The following is a 14,592-nucleotide window of genomic DNA, read 5'->3' on the forward strand; positions in this document are numbered from 1 at the left end:
ATCACCCCCCGCGCGCGAAGCGCATCTTACCCCACGGGCGACCCGCGCCCCTGCGGACGCGCGCTGCCCAGCCAATGAGAGAGGCGTGCCGCCGCAAGGCCTCCTGGGGGCTGTAGTCCGGCGTGCGCTCCCCACCGCACCCGGCACCACAGCTGCGCGTCCCCGCCGCGACCGGGGCAGAGCCCGCCCCCCGCCCCTTTGTGGGCGGGGCCGGGCCGCAGCGCCGGCCAATGGTAGAGCGGGTCAAGGTTCGGCGGGCGGGCGGCGCGGCCAATGGGCGCGGGCGGGCGGTGTAGGGGGCGTGGCCGGCGGTGTTTTGTTCGGTTGCCATTGAGCAGCCCGGTGCATAGGCGCGGGGGAGGCGGCGCGGCCGCGCAGGTACCGGCGGCTGCTGTGGGGGGGGCACGGGGTGTGGGGGGGCAACGAGTGCGGTTGGCAGGTAACACCAGTCGGGCGGGTAGCAGGTAGCAGCCGTGCAGACAACAGCCGGACAGGTAATAACAGCCCTGCAGGCAGCAGCCGGACAGGCAACAGCCCCGCTGGCGGTCCGTAGGCAGTGCGGGGCAGAGGGGAGGCGGCCCGGCCATCCTCGGACCCCTTCGCGGAGCTCGGCAGGCCGTGGGCTCCGCGCAGCTCCGGGCGGGCGGGGCAGCGAGCGCGGCCCGGGGGTCCCTGCGGGGCGGGGGTGTCACCCCGAGGCTGCGCTTCCCCGCAGTGGCACCTCCTGCTGCCGCAGGGCTGCAGGCTGCTCATCCCTCCAATTACCTTGATAGATAGGTAAAGCGGTGTGGATATTGTGCATTTTGTTGTTATTGTCGGTGCTCGGCCCGGGCCGCGCTCCCCCCGCACCGCCGGGGCTGCTGCCGTGCGCCCGCTGAGGCCGGAGGCCCTGCCGGCGGGCAGAAAGCCCGTAAGCCCCCGAAATGAAGTTATTAGCGTTGATCGGCGCTGCTGGGGCGGAATCCGGGCCGGCTGCGCGGCGCTGCTGTGTCTCCCAAGGCCCTGGCCTGGCCCGGCCGTGCGGGAAAGGGAAGGTGCCCGGCCCCGGCGGGGCTCGGACATTCCTTTGTGCCGCTGCCCTGCAAACACATGTCTGCAGGCACGTACCCCGGCGATTTTGAGGCGATTCCCCCCTGTCTGGCTCAAGGATAGAGTTACCTCTGAGGAGGTGCGTGTTTTTCACAAAAGCTGCCTTCCATAATGATTCCTGGGTGGAAGCGGTGGTTATTTTCTTCCTTCCCCTCTCCTCTGCAATTGGAAAGTTGATTTCTAGTTTATGGCCCCGAAGTTTAACGACCAGTTGGGCTCAGTGGGCGAGTGAATGGGCTCTTTGTGTTATCCTAGCTTCTCTAAGGGCAGTAACATGGCTTTGTTCTGGTTATTTGGCTTACTAAATGTCTTCTGGCCTGCTGGGAGGCTGGATAGAAATGTGTGGTTGAAATTCGGTGTGCTATTTCAGCAGGTCGCTTTAGGTCCTATGAGATAGAGCAGCTACCTGCTGTGGAGGCTTCTCAGGTTTGGTGCTCAGGGATCGGAACTCCTGGGGTTGGGATGGAATAGTTCAGGCATTTTCCCCTTTAGGGAATGACATCCCTATCCCAGCACTCAGAAGCTTTGGAGCAGCACCTCAGCTTTGGGGTTGCAGGGTTGAGAGGGGCTGGGTGATTCTGACCCATTAAGTCTCTGGCTTTCACCATGAGTGCTAGGCCTGGGGATGAGTTGAGCCAGCTGGTCAAATCCATTTTCTGGTTCACTGTGCTTACATTAAAATAACTCCTGAGAGCAGTTATTAGAGCCTTTACTATTGCATTACCTCTCATTCATTTGCCTGACAAAAAATATTTTTGTCAGAAAAATTTGCCATTTTTGGCAAGAACCAGTAAGTTTGTCTCTCTTGTGGCAAGCTGAAATGTTTCTGGGTGTGTTTTAATTGTGAATGGTCTGCTTGCTTTGAGTCGGGCTTATGAAATGTGGAGCACAATGTTTGCTGAATAGCAGAAACTTTCCTGATGAAGCATGTTACTTGATCTGGTTTTATTGGAGGTGCAGTGTAATTGTTCAAGCCCAAAGAGCTTGTATCCTTACAGTTACTGAGCTTCCAAAAACGCCTGGAAGAATTGCACTCTGAGCCAGGAGACTAAAACATACGTGTCAAGTAGTTCTACATAAGCTGGTGGAGCTCTGAACTAGAAAATGGGTCTACTATTCACTCGTTTTGAATTTCTGTGAAATACTGTTCATATTAACATGTCTGCTATTTTTAATGAGCCCTATTTTTTTGCATCAGTAGCAAGATGCTACTCTTCATGATATGGAAGTAAATGCTGCCTATTAGACATCAGCTCAAAATAGTGATCTGCAAGATCAGCCCCTAATGATATTGATACCCTTTTGGGATGTTCCTGTGGTAATCTGGCAGTCCTCTAGCGGCCTTTACCTGCCAGTGCGTAACCCGTAGTTATTGTCTCTTTAACTGGGGGATTGAAGTTGGTTAAATAATTGTAAAGGGATATTTTAAATTCAGGATGGTTAAACTTCCCTTCTTCCCTTTGAAAAGCTGTTTTTCTGCAGAATACTATGATTCAGAAGAATGAGGAGACTGAAAGAAGAAATATTTATATTTGCAGCTATTGTGTTAAGCTTTGGAAGTTTAGTAGAGTTATAAAACTATATTTATGAAAATATGGTGTGCAGATAAACTGAAAGCCTGACTATACTGAGAAGACTGCAATATATTGCATGGATTGCTTTATTAAAAACAAAACCTTGAAGGATTTATCCTTTCCTTTAGGAATTCTTTGAGAGTCTGGTAGCCATTACTGTGGCTCCCTTTTTTAGTTCCTTCTCCTTTTCCCTTCTCTGTGCTTTCTCCCCCTTCCTCTGTTGCCTGCCCCCAATCTACATTCCTTTGTGTTAGCAGTGATGATGGCAGTTCTAGTCACCTCCTGTGGTTTGATAGATTATTCCCTTTAGAATCATGGTGTACTTAAAACTTTCCAAACACAATTCTTTCCTTGCTCCTCCACTTTTTTGATGCTGGCTTTGAGTTTTGTTCTAAGAATTTGTCCTCTCTGGTTCTGCTTTGAGTTGTCTTAAATACTAGTAACAAGTCTCCTTAAGCCTTTAGTGGAAAATATTAGTATTTATGTTATGATTTACATTTTTCTGTGTATGTTGATGGTCATAATATAAACAGAAACTTTGTATTTTGGCAACAGTGGGCTTCTCTCTCCCCAGCAAGCTCACAAGTTCTGTGCTTTCTTTTTAGGCAAAACTTTGCTTGCTTTTAACTGTAATTTTGATTTTTTTGTGAAATAAACTTCTTGGACTATTTTTTGATTACTGCATTCTTAAGATCTGCTAGTTGTGTAAGAGTGGTCTTGCAGGTACTGTACTTCAAATAGAAGAGATTCCTATGCATTGTGGAATTATCTGCAGCTTTTACTTTAGATATTGTAAGTAACATAATCTTACTGGGGGGGTGAAACTTCTCACAAAAACCTGTGGCGGGCTTTATGAGCACCCCTGAAGGAAGGGTTAATCAGCAGAAGGAAGCCCTGTTCAATGTTAAGGAAGGAATTCATCCTAGAAATACAGGTAGTTGAAGTCAGTGTAGGGTCTGATACTTCTTGGTAGATAAGTTTTAAATTTTGACTCTACACCTGTGAGGGAGCCATTGACATGGAGTGTGTGCTTTTTGGTCGTCATGAAGTTTGTGTCCTTAACGAGATCTTAGCACTGAAGTACTGCAATCCAGTGATGAGTCTGCTTAAAAAAAAAAAAACAAAAAACCTTCACTTTGTTGGTTTCTCTTAGCTGTAAACACTCTGTTAGGGTGGTTGAGACAGTCATGTTTTCAGAAAATGGTCATCTTTAAGGATTTTCTTCTCACTCCAGAGGAGGTCTGTAATAAAAAGGGGGGGGGGGGGGGGGAGGAGAGTGGCATATTCTTAACTCCTTTCTAGGCTGCTCTACAAATTTTTTTGTGATGATCCAACTGGATATTTTGGTACTGTTGAGGATGGAGAAACCTGAAATCCAGGTAATTGTCAGCTCTTAGCATAGTCCTTTCTATATGTGGTGCTGTTTTGGCTTTTTTTTTTTTGGTTGTTTTGGGGAATAATATCATTAGCAAGCTGGCAAGAAGCTGCTCAGCTAACTGCTAATGCTTTGCAGTGGGCGTAAATAACTTCTGAAGGCCATGTTTCTGCTAATTTTTAGGTTGAGGGGAGGAAGTAGGCAGGGTTGTTACTAAATACATTATCTGGGTTATGGCTCTCAGTTTACTGACAGCACTGTTTTTTAAGCAAGCAGTTCAATATTATGTTTTAAGGTAATAGGAAGTTAGGATATTTTTTGAGGTATAAAAACAAAACGAATATAATTGGCTTTCTGCTGTTTGAACTTGAGAGTATTTTGGTGAAATGCAGCTGCCACAATTTGCATGTTGAGTGTTAACAGTAAGATCAAGGGTTCTGATCACCTGATATTCACATCATTGCTTTGAACCTGATATGACAACATTTCTTTAAGTGAAAATTAAACTGTAGAAAAGGCCCTGGGGAGAATTCTGTTAGTGATGTATCAGGTCCAGAGCTTGGGACATCCAGTGCCAGTGATGGCAGCTGCTCTTCAGTGTGTATGGGTCTGTCTGTATAGATAGAGCCAAGGGTGTGAAATCAAACAGTATTTTGCCTAGAGCTGTCATCAGAAGTGTCATTTGCAAAACTGACTCTGTGTACCAAGACCTACACCTCATTGTGGGGAGGGCATTTGAGATGGAAGAAAGTGGTTTCTGCATTTGCTGAGCTTCAAAATTGGAACCCAGCTGGTACAGGAGATTAGTCAAAGAAATAACTGCAGCACCACTGTCTATACCTTTACTTCTGTGCTTCAGCCTGGGATCTGTGATGCTGGAAGACAGGATCTGAATTCCATTTTTTTAAAGAAATACTTCTTTCTCCTTAGGACTCCTCTCATCCAGCCAGCCTTGACAACTGACTTGCTGTTTGTTAATTCACTTCAGTTTTCTTGGGTTATGAAAGATCACATTCTTAACTTGCCCATTTCTACATTAAAGTGAGGGTATAAAAAATGAAGGAAAACCTTTACTGTCCTAATAAGACCTCATATAACAGGGCTGTAGCTTCTCCTCTACTGTTGCCTTCCCTTGAGCCTGAATGGGAATAATACAAACTTCTGTTGGTGTTATATTAACTTTAGGTCCCTAATTTGCATCTCAAATAACATTGTGAACAGCATTAATGCCTTCAAGGGCTTTAGGAGGTTTTTTGATTTTTAGGGTAAATGTATTTTTTAACCTAATTGGGCAGTTCACATTATTATTGCAGTATGTTTAATTTTTGCTCTGCACAGCTTGTGTTGATGTCAGTGGCTCTAAATCATTCCTTCATTGCTGTGCACATGTTATGTTTCACCTTCTTAATTGTGGCTTTCAATTTTTGTCTTGGTAAAGTATTCATCCATCTCATACAGTTATGACTGGATACTGTATGATATTTTTGTTCTTTATTCCACCCTCAAAAGTTTGTTTATAATGAAAATTCTTGTTTTAAAGTTTTTTTCCTTTAACTCCCTGTGCTTTCCCAATGAAAAATGCACTTTTCTGTCTTCCTTCCAGGTTTCTGTTGAGCTGACCTCCTTTGTTTTTAGAGAGATGAAAGTTTATCATGTTTAAGGAAGGGTGCAAGTGACAAAAGCTGTGTGTCATTTGGATATGTCAAACCCTGGGGCTTTATCAGCTTCCTCTGTACAAAAGTAGTATACAAAATATGGAAGAGGTTAAAGTTTGGAGCCTCAGGTGTGATGTAAGTTATAAAACAGAATTGTGGGAACGTGGTTAAGGTAGGATGAGTCTGGATCTGGGGTTCTGCCTTCTGCAGCTCAGCATTTTAGTCAATATGTAAATGGCCATTGAGGTTGCAGGTGGTTTTTGTATCATGTTTTCATAACATAGCAAACTTCTGATCTATGGACTGTTGGAGGCTGTGATTTATTGATTTTTTTTTAAGTGCTGGTCTCCATTTAGATACCTGAGACCTATTTGTATGTTTGTATAGTGTTTTTGATAAACTGACAGTTAAAATTACAATCCTAGTTTTAAAAAGGGAATTTCTTTGCCCAGTTATCCCAATGTGATGGTAGTGGCAAATAATTCATTGCTATCTGTTGGAATGGAGGGTAGTGGTGTGTGAGCATGCCTGAAGACTGCTGCTGTGCTTTAGAGCATTATTTGCTGCAGTATTCAGTAAATGAGAGGAGAGAGGGGTAATGAAAACAGCACATAAGAACTGCTTACATGAACCAGCTGAAGTACAGCATGTATTTCTTGTAGTGGGAAGGGGGAAAGGAACAAGTACCCAGCACTTCATCTTTTCTTTTCTTAAAAGCAATGAAATGAAACAACAAAGTTGAACCTTGATGAATTTGAGAAGTGTGAGTATTTTGGAGGCTGAAGTGCTGTTGCCTGTTGTAAGAGGCTACCAAAGGTTAAGAGACAGCAGGGGTGTTGCTGGTTTGGAGATTCTGCTGGCACTGGAACATGAGCCAGTGTGTTCCAGTTCCAGCCTGGTACTTGGCCTGTTCCCTTCTCAGGATGCATAGTAGTCCTCTTGAGCTTGGCTACACATTTGCCTGCTGACTTCATCCTTTTCTTCCATTAGCACCCCATCCTGACTAGACCTTTCTGGTTCAGTATTTGGATAAGAAATTGCTGAACTGCAGGAGGGTAAGGTGGACTGTTGCTGCTCTTCTGCTTTCATGCTCTACAAATCAGAAGAATGTCATTTAATAAAGCAGGAAAGTACCTGGATGAATACTTGTAGTACCAAATTATTACAGAGGATGAAAAAGGATAGTACTTTGTCATGTTTTATGCTTTTTAGGTGGTCTATTGATGCTTGAGTTCTTAAGAGTTAACTCTTCTGTGCTTTAATGACTTTAGATTTTGCAGTTTAAATGGGTACTCTGACTGGCTGTAACTAGTGCTCTTTACCTCAACTCCTCATCTGTAAAATGCTGCATATCTTAGTTTTTATTTTGGAGTATTTGGCTGCTGTGTGCAGCATTTTCCATCCTCAGGAAGATCTAGCCCAGCCTGAGGCAGTGGGTGTAAAAGGTGCACACGTGTTTGTGTGACGGTGCCTTGACACCACATCAGTGAAAGCCATTACATCACCCTGCTGGGCTGTTAGAAGGCAAAGCACGCCTGTCTTTCTCAAGTAAAGGGCTTCTGGCTTCTCTTGGTCAGAAGAAAGATGCAGCAGAATACTGCAATATTGCTGAAACTTGCATGCTGCCGTGGGAGGTGATTGAAGGGGATTTATTCCTGTGTGAAGGAAGTATGGGAAGGTGGTACTTTCTTTTGGTAATAATAAAATAACCTGGTTATGCAAAACCTGAAGCTTTAATTTGAAAAATCAGAAAGGTAACTTCTAGTTCATTGAAGCTCAACATTCACTGTAGAAGGATAAGCAAAAACATTACAGGGACTTGAAAATGAGTTTATCATTTAAAAAAAAAAAAAAATTAGGGCTGTGAAAGGTATCGGCTGGTTGTGAGTCTCCTGCCCCATACTGGTATTACACATCTAATGTGATTCATAACAGAAGCCTGAGCAGCTCTTCTTTCTACTTAGTCCAGTGCTTTGCTGTCCTCAGCATTAAAACTTGTTCTGAATATGAAACCAGACATGTTCCTTACTGCAGGTCAAGCTTATTGCCTAATTCCCTGGACATAAGGGGCAGCTATTCCTTCCCCTGTAGTAAGTAATCTTTCAAAAATATTTGAACTGTTCTTTGCAATGTTCCTGTTTCCCCATCTGTTTGCCCTCCACCCTTGTGATACTTTTGTCCTAAATAAAACTTTTGTATTCAGGTCTTCCTGAGAGGTCATAGTTTTTTTCAGCCCTAACCATTCTTGTTGTTCGCTTAAGTTAGTTCCCATTGAGCTTCAAGTGTGCTGCTCAAAGCCCAAGTCTGTACTGCAGCTGAGACTGTGCTGAGTGGAGTGAAAAAATGGCTTCATGTGCCCTGGAGCTGATATTCCCGTTTATGCATCTCCATACATTTGACTTTTTTACACCAGCTTAACACTCATTTCAAGGTCAGCCTGTTGATCCCACCTAGCTCACAGCTTTCTTCTGAAGAACTTGCCTTCCTGTTTGTTCATTTAATCCTGCCTGAGCGTGCCTTTCAGAACTCACTTGTATCCTATTACTTGCAGAACATTTTTCCAACTTGTCAAAGTTATGCAGAATTTTAAGGCTGTCTTGCAGTCCTTCCTGCTGTTCTCCTACATATAATAAACCTCCTCTGCCAGCAGCAGATCACGGGAAGCGCAGAAATGGAACTGAGCTGGGTTCCTGCTCTGTGTGTTCTCCCACACATCACTGGGAACTGCTCTCTATGATTGTCCACCAAGGATTGCATTTGCTGTAGAGCCTTTGCTTACCTCCCAGCAGCAGAAATCTGTAAAATGTAGGTATGTGAGATCACAGGTTCCTCCCTGTCCCTAAACCCCGTTACACTGATGTCCCAGTGAGCCAGGTGGGTGCTGCACACCTCTTTGTAGCTGTTTAGTGCTCACAAAAGGTTCCCACTCTTCCCAGAGGCTCTACTTGAATGTGGGGGAATTGGTGACCAGTGACATGAATTTTGACCTTTTTTTGAAGGCAGGCATGGAACAAAGACAGGCCTAACTTCAAACTGATGTCCAAACCTTTTTTTTTCTTAAAAAAAACCCAACCCCCCCAACCATGTCCTGTTTCTGTCTGTATTTAAATATATCACATAAAAGCCTAAATCTAGTACCTTGCAAATAACTCCAGGTGTTACAGGGTGGCTGAAGTCATCTGTAGTTAGGGTTCTTTGAAGCTATTCATTCTTGAGATGAAATTGCTCTTGCATTGCAGGCTACGTGTTGAAGGATAAGCTCCGCTATTTGGAACAGCTTTTCTTTAGAGTATTTTTCTTGGATTTGTATTTGTAAGTATTTGTTGACATCTCTATAGGTGCAATTTTCTCTCTTTGAAATCTTAGTTCTTGCATCATCTCCCTAGTTGAACTCGATGCACATAATGAATCTTGTGCTGCATAGAAGTGGATTTCTCTGAGCCCTGTCTCTGTTGGGGTTGTTTGACATAGTTCTGTGAGTGCTATTTGTTGTTTCTTCTCTAGCACCTCTCCCTGTAAACTTTCTTTACACTTCTGCCATTCAGTAATTCCCTTAGACTTGCTTATCATTGCCTTATTTATAGTCCCTGCACGTGTAGCAGTTTATTCTCATCACACAGATGTATTTGAGTGTAGTTAAAAGTTTTATTGTGCCTGGTTACAAGCTGGAATAATTAATCTTCCAACCATTCTTTCCACAAATGCTCTAAGGAGATGGACAGATAGCCTTTGAAATCATGCTGCAATGTTAAATTGAGCAGAGGTTTAGAAACTCTGATAATCCTAAAGATATTGAATGTTTGTTAGATGGGATTGCCTCAGTGACCACTCTGAACCCACAAAATGTTACCAGAACAGTAAGGCAGCATCACCTGGTATTGGGAAGCTAAAGGCAGATGTGGCTGGTGAAATGTGTGCTGAGTGTACTTTGTTATTAATAGTTGTTTGTAAGTATTACAACATTAAACAGTGTTATGGGGGAGCTGTGTTCAGAAAAGTTCTTTCACAGTGTGTTCATGGTTGTGGCAGGTTTTTCTGTATTAAGTGTGATACTCAAATTTTACTAACATTGCAAAATGCTATGTATCCTTGAGATTAAACTTTATAGTCCTGTTAAATACAAAGTCTTAAACTTTGGAACTAGTTTGGGGGGACCTTCCCTTTGCCCTTTTCTTGCTGGAGCTCAAGCTGATCAAATAAAACCAAACCTAGTTCTGAGTTCTAAACTAGCTGTTGAACTGAACCAAACTGCAATGAAGTAAATGCCTGTTGCACCTGCAGAAAAGGCTGCAGCTGTCAAAAGCTTGTTTATCACTTCAGTACTTCTTGGGTCCAGGTGTTCAGCCAGCGACTTCCCCTAATGCAGTGGTTTTCTTCAGATCTTCAGCAGAAAAGATGTTACTGCTTTATGCAGACTAGAGTGTGCTTAACCTTTGCATGTGTGAAGATGCCAGGAACCCAGATGTCATTTCAGAGGCTTATTTTTAAAGGAAGCTTAAATTAACTAACACTTTTTGTCAGCACTGAAAGATTTTTTTGAAAGACTTGAGTTTTCAGGTGAAGAGCTAAAAGGATGCACTTGCATCTCTCTTACTGTTGACTTCATTGACTGTACTGTTTTGTCCTTCAGCTTGATTACCAAAGTTGATCTTGTCAGAATGCTGTAGTCTGTAGAGGTAACTAACCAAGTGGGAGGTCCCATTTCCTTTCCAAACACTCTTGGTCATGTCCTCCCTTGCACAGTTGCTGTCTGTGAATATTCTGTGCTGAACTTGCCAAGTGACTACCTGCTGCCATTCAAAAACTGCTAAATTTCTGTCCCAGTCAGGAAGATTAAAAGTAAAGGCCTTCCTCAGTCCTCATTTTTCACCTGGCATTTTTGTGCTCAAATAAAATAGTAATTTTGGCTTATACTGATTGAAGTGTGGTCTACAGTACTTGTGTGCTAATTGGCACCTTGTGCCCGTTTGCTTCCCATACAGGGGCATGGCTTTACATTACATTACATTTGTAGCCCAGTCTGCAAGTAAGCTTTGTAGTCTGGAGTTCTGGTGACTTCTGTAAATCCCCTTTGACAAGTAAATCTTTCCACAGAATTTGCTTGTAGAAGCAATGAGTTGTTGAACCTCAGATAGTGTTGAGGTAGTACACAGAATATATTAAGCTTTTCCATCAAGCAAAGGTGATCTTCCAGTATTTAAAGAAAAAACAATCATACTAATGTGCTAAAGTAGTTCACCTTTTTTTCTGTTCTCTTATGTGCTGTAACTTTGTCTCATGGGATTTCTTTTAGTTGATGTAATTGTTACAAACGCTTTTTCGAAATACCTACTGCAGTGTGTACCCCTTGGTTCGTGTCTTGACCTCTAACACAGTGTTTCCTGAATCCAGCTGTTCATTGTGCTGCTGAAGGCTGACTGCATAGAGACAAAGTAGTTATCTGGCTTCTGAAATAGTCTAGTGAACTAGTAAGAGCTGCATAGCTCAACTGAACTAATTTTTATTGAAGTACCTTTAATAGGTCTGGCAAAAGGGATGTCCCTGGTGACACTTGAAGTAATGTTTGAATTGAATGGTGAAAGCACACACAGTATTGATGTGTACTGCTTTTGTCTTCGTATTTCATTCCATTATTTTAATGGACTTTAATTTGTGGTATGCTCATACTTGGGGCATTTGTTGACTGAGGGCTCACATGTAGAGCAGATTATATGTAATGCAGATCCCTTCAGAGGCTTCACCATTCCAAAGCTCATGGTGTGTGCAAAACAGAAGCTGGAAACCAACAAATAATTAACTTGATAGGAACAACAAGAAATTCTTCATACTACCATTCAGTTTTGGTACTTGTAGTGTGATACCAAGACGTCTTTATTTAAAACAAAATTTTTACTATTTGAAAACTGTGTGGTACTTGGGTTTTATTTTCTGAATTCTAATGGATCTGGTGCTGCAGAACTTGCCATCTTTTTGTGCCACCTCTTGAGGTGGTGTCTCCTGCCAGATGAATTAAGGTTTTTTCAGTAACAAATTACAGATGGTGAGCCATGATAGAGAACAAGTTTGGGCCACAAGATGGAATTTGGTTGTCAGCTACACACCATATTTCATATCTGTTCAATGCATTTCCATGCTCTTTCCACACAGATAATGTAGCAGCAAGCTTTAACCACTTTGTGCAAGCCTGCATAGAATTTTACTGTTGTGCAAACGTCTCCTGTAATTTGCTTTCTTTATACTCTAGGGTTTTATATGAAAACATGTAAACAGTGTACTTGTGAACTGCTAAAATAAGTATATACACATATATATGCTCATTCAGTATAGTTGCACAATGATCTTCTGGAGAGTTACAATTTTGAGCAAAGATACACTCTTCTTAAACTGCTAAATTGGGGATAATACTTTGTCATGGGAAGGAAATATTACTCATAGTATGAAAAATTAGGACAGTAAAGCTTGGAGAAGTGTGCTTCATGTTGCTGTAAGCATTGAGATGTATGGATATTTACAGAATGCTGCTCAGAACTTGAGTTCTAAATTTAGTGCTATCTGCAGTTCACCAGCTGTACTATTTACTGAAAAATATTTGGACTACCTTAGGTTCCTCATTTTTAATTTCCATAGTTGTATGCAAGCTGATGAAGGGAGTATTCCCTGTGTGCAGATTATATAGCTCATTAGATCCCTGAAATGCCATGAAGTAGTATCTTTACGTAAGTGGTTTTCACCTGGCCTAAGGCCTCCAGCAAGAACATTTCACACTTGGGATCATAAAAACAAACCTACTAGTTGGGCTTTTTATTTTAAACAAGCCAACCAGATGTCTGAAACTCCTCCGAATGAACCTGAAGGCAAACAGGAGGAGGTTTATTAGCTGTGTGTGTTTTGGGAGCAGGATGTATGGAAGAGATTTGTATAATCCCTCAGCTCCAAGCCCATAGGCTTTGGTAATAGAACAGTACTTCAGTGCTGATATTATTCCATTCTATTACAGGGAAGCCGGATGTGCATGGGGTAGTCGTTGTCACTGCCACATGAGTTGAGGGTCAGTGGTATTTTTTCAACCCTGGGTATTTTTAAAGTATGCATATGTGCCTGTTTTACTTCTCAGTTTTAAGGGCAGACACTGAGATAAAGTAGGTGATACTACTCATTATTTTTATTTTTCTTCCTCTGGCTTTTTGAACTGGTGGAGTGAAGCAAATATCTCAGTAGTAGGGCTGGTTAATCTTGATCAATTTTTTTTTATTCCTCAAGCCTTAGTAGAAAAATGAAATCTCATGGGTCTTGTACAGTCTGGATCATTTACTTTAGTGAAAGTCTGCTAGGTAGGTAGATTTCTCCAAACACTAATATTATCAGTATAAATTACTATGAGTCTGAATTTTGTATCTTGCTGGAGGCTTTGTCTATGAAGTAAATACTTCAATTGGTTTTAAATAGCATAATTTATAAAAGCAGTATGTGGGGGTGAAACTAATTTGTTGCTAGGACCTGAGCTTTGAGATTTTAGTAGTATAGACTGAAAGTTACAGTAAAAAAGTGGTGATTGCCCACTAGGTTTTGTTCTGAATTGCTTAAACAGGCAATACCTCTTGGTTTGAGTAGTGTTGTCTTGAAATAATGACTGTTAACTCATTTAGTTCATAATTATGGCAAAAGCCGAGGGCTTGGTGTTCATATGTTCAAGCCTCAGTAGATCAGGCTTCTGTTCCTCAATATCACACTGTAGCCTTGGGTTTTCTGCAGTAGGGCTGAGGAGAAAGAGTCCAATTCTCACATTGCAGGGAGATGACTGGTCGTGGGCCAGAGCTGATGGCCCATTCAAATGGAACTCCAAACAGATCAGATGTAAATATTCTTCAGCAAAATTAATGAAATCCTTGCCTGTCATTGTGGTGGATTATTTTAGGAAAGAGCGTAAGTAACATAAGCAGCTTGGAACAGCATCTTTGTACAGCATCGGACACAAGGCGCAGCTAATCTGTTGTCTGATCTGACACAGATGCTTTAAAAGATGCAGGATGACTTGTCTGTGATATGAGTATTAGTGGTCTTCAGGTGTGAAAGACAGGTTTAAACCTGAGAGACTGACTTCTTACTGATAGAAGTTGGCAATAAAAAATGCTTTAACCTCTGGCTGAGTTGAATTCTTAGCCCTAGTTTTCTGTAGTGATATATTCCCTGCTTTTATTAGGTATGACCTGGAAAAAGTCTCTTGAGCTTGCTTCACCACTTCTGTTGCTTTGAGACATGTACTTTATAAACTGTGACAAAGGTTTAACACTGCCTATCTCCACCCTTTTTCCTTTCTGGAAGGAGACTCTCATCTTGGTTTAAAACCAAAGCCAAACCACTGACACTTGAGAAGTAAAAGGTGGTATATTTATTACAGACAGCAGTTCATTGTGTAAAATATTTTGTGTAATCAAAATGTACTAAATTATTTTAGGCCTTTGTTTTGTATGTTTCTCGGCCAAGCTGGGTGAATTGTACAGCTAAGGAAGGGAAACCATACTATCAAAGGTAATACCAAAGTATTACCTTTAACCTCTTTCCAACACATCACCTGCCTGTTTTAAGTAAAGTGGAATCCATAGGTTGTGATGGATGAGGCTTCCCTTCCTTCTCCTAGGAGCTCTTGCATCTGAAGCGTGGGAGATGGAGTAGAAGTGAGTGTGTAGGATGCAGCCTTATTTTAGTAGCAGTTTATATTTTTTCTCAGCTGCTTTAGTGACCAGTTGGTCTTAGTGATGATGCTTTAGGGTCAAAACAGTGAAATTCTGGGCTCAGGAGTGATTTTCTGCATTTGAGGTAAGTGGACCTAATATTTATTCTCATCTATCTCTGGAGACATTACCAACCCAAATCCTAGGTTTTGACCTTAAAATGGTGA

The 14,592-nt window shown here is 42.3% G+C and overlaps 1 protein-coding gene across 2 annotated transcripts in view; it reads left to right on the top strand.

Annotated features, from left to right (window-relative positions):
• Positions 1–349: 349 nt before the first annotated feature.
• Positions 350–14,592, top strand: part of FAM53A (family with sequence similarity 53 member A) — a 71,701-nt gene continuing 57,458 nt past the window's right edge. For both annotated transcript variants that reach the window (XM_082282683.1, XM_082282684.1), the window contains exon 1: positions 350–378. The gene's annotated coding sequence lies outside the window, so the exon portion shown is untranslated. The remainder of the gene's footprint in view (positions 379–14,592) is intronic.

Source organism: Coloeus monedula (genome assembly GCF_965178545.1).
Source record: "Coloeus monedula genome assembly, chromosome: 5".
Lineage (NCBI taxonomy): Eukaryota > Metazoa > Chordata > Aves > Passeriformes > Corvidae > Coloeus > Coloeus monedula.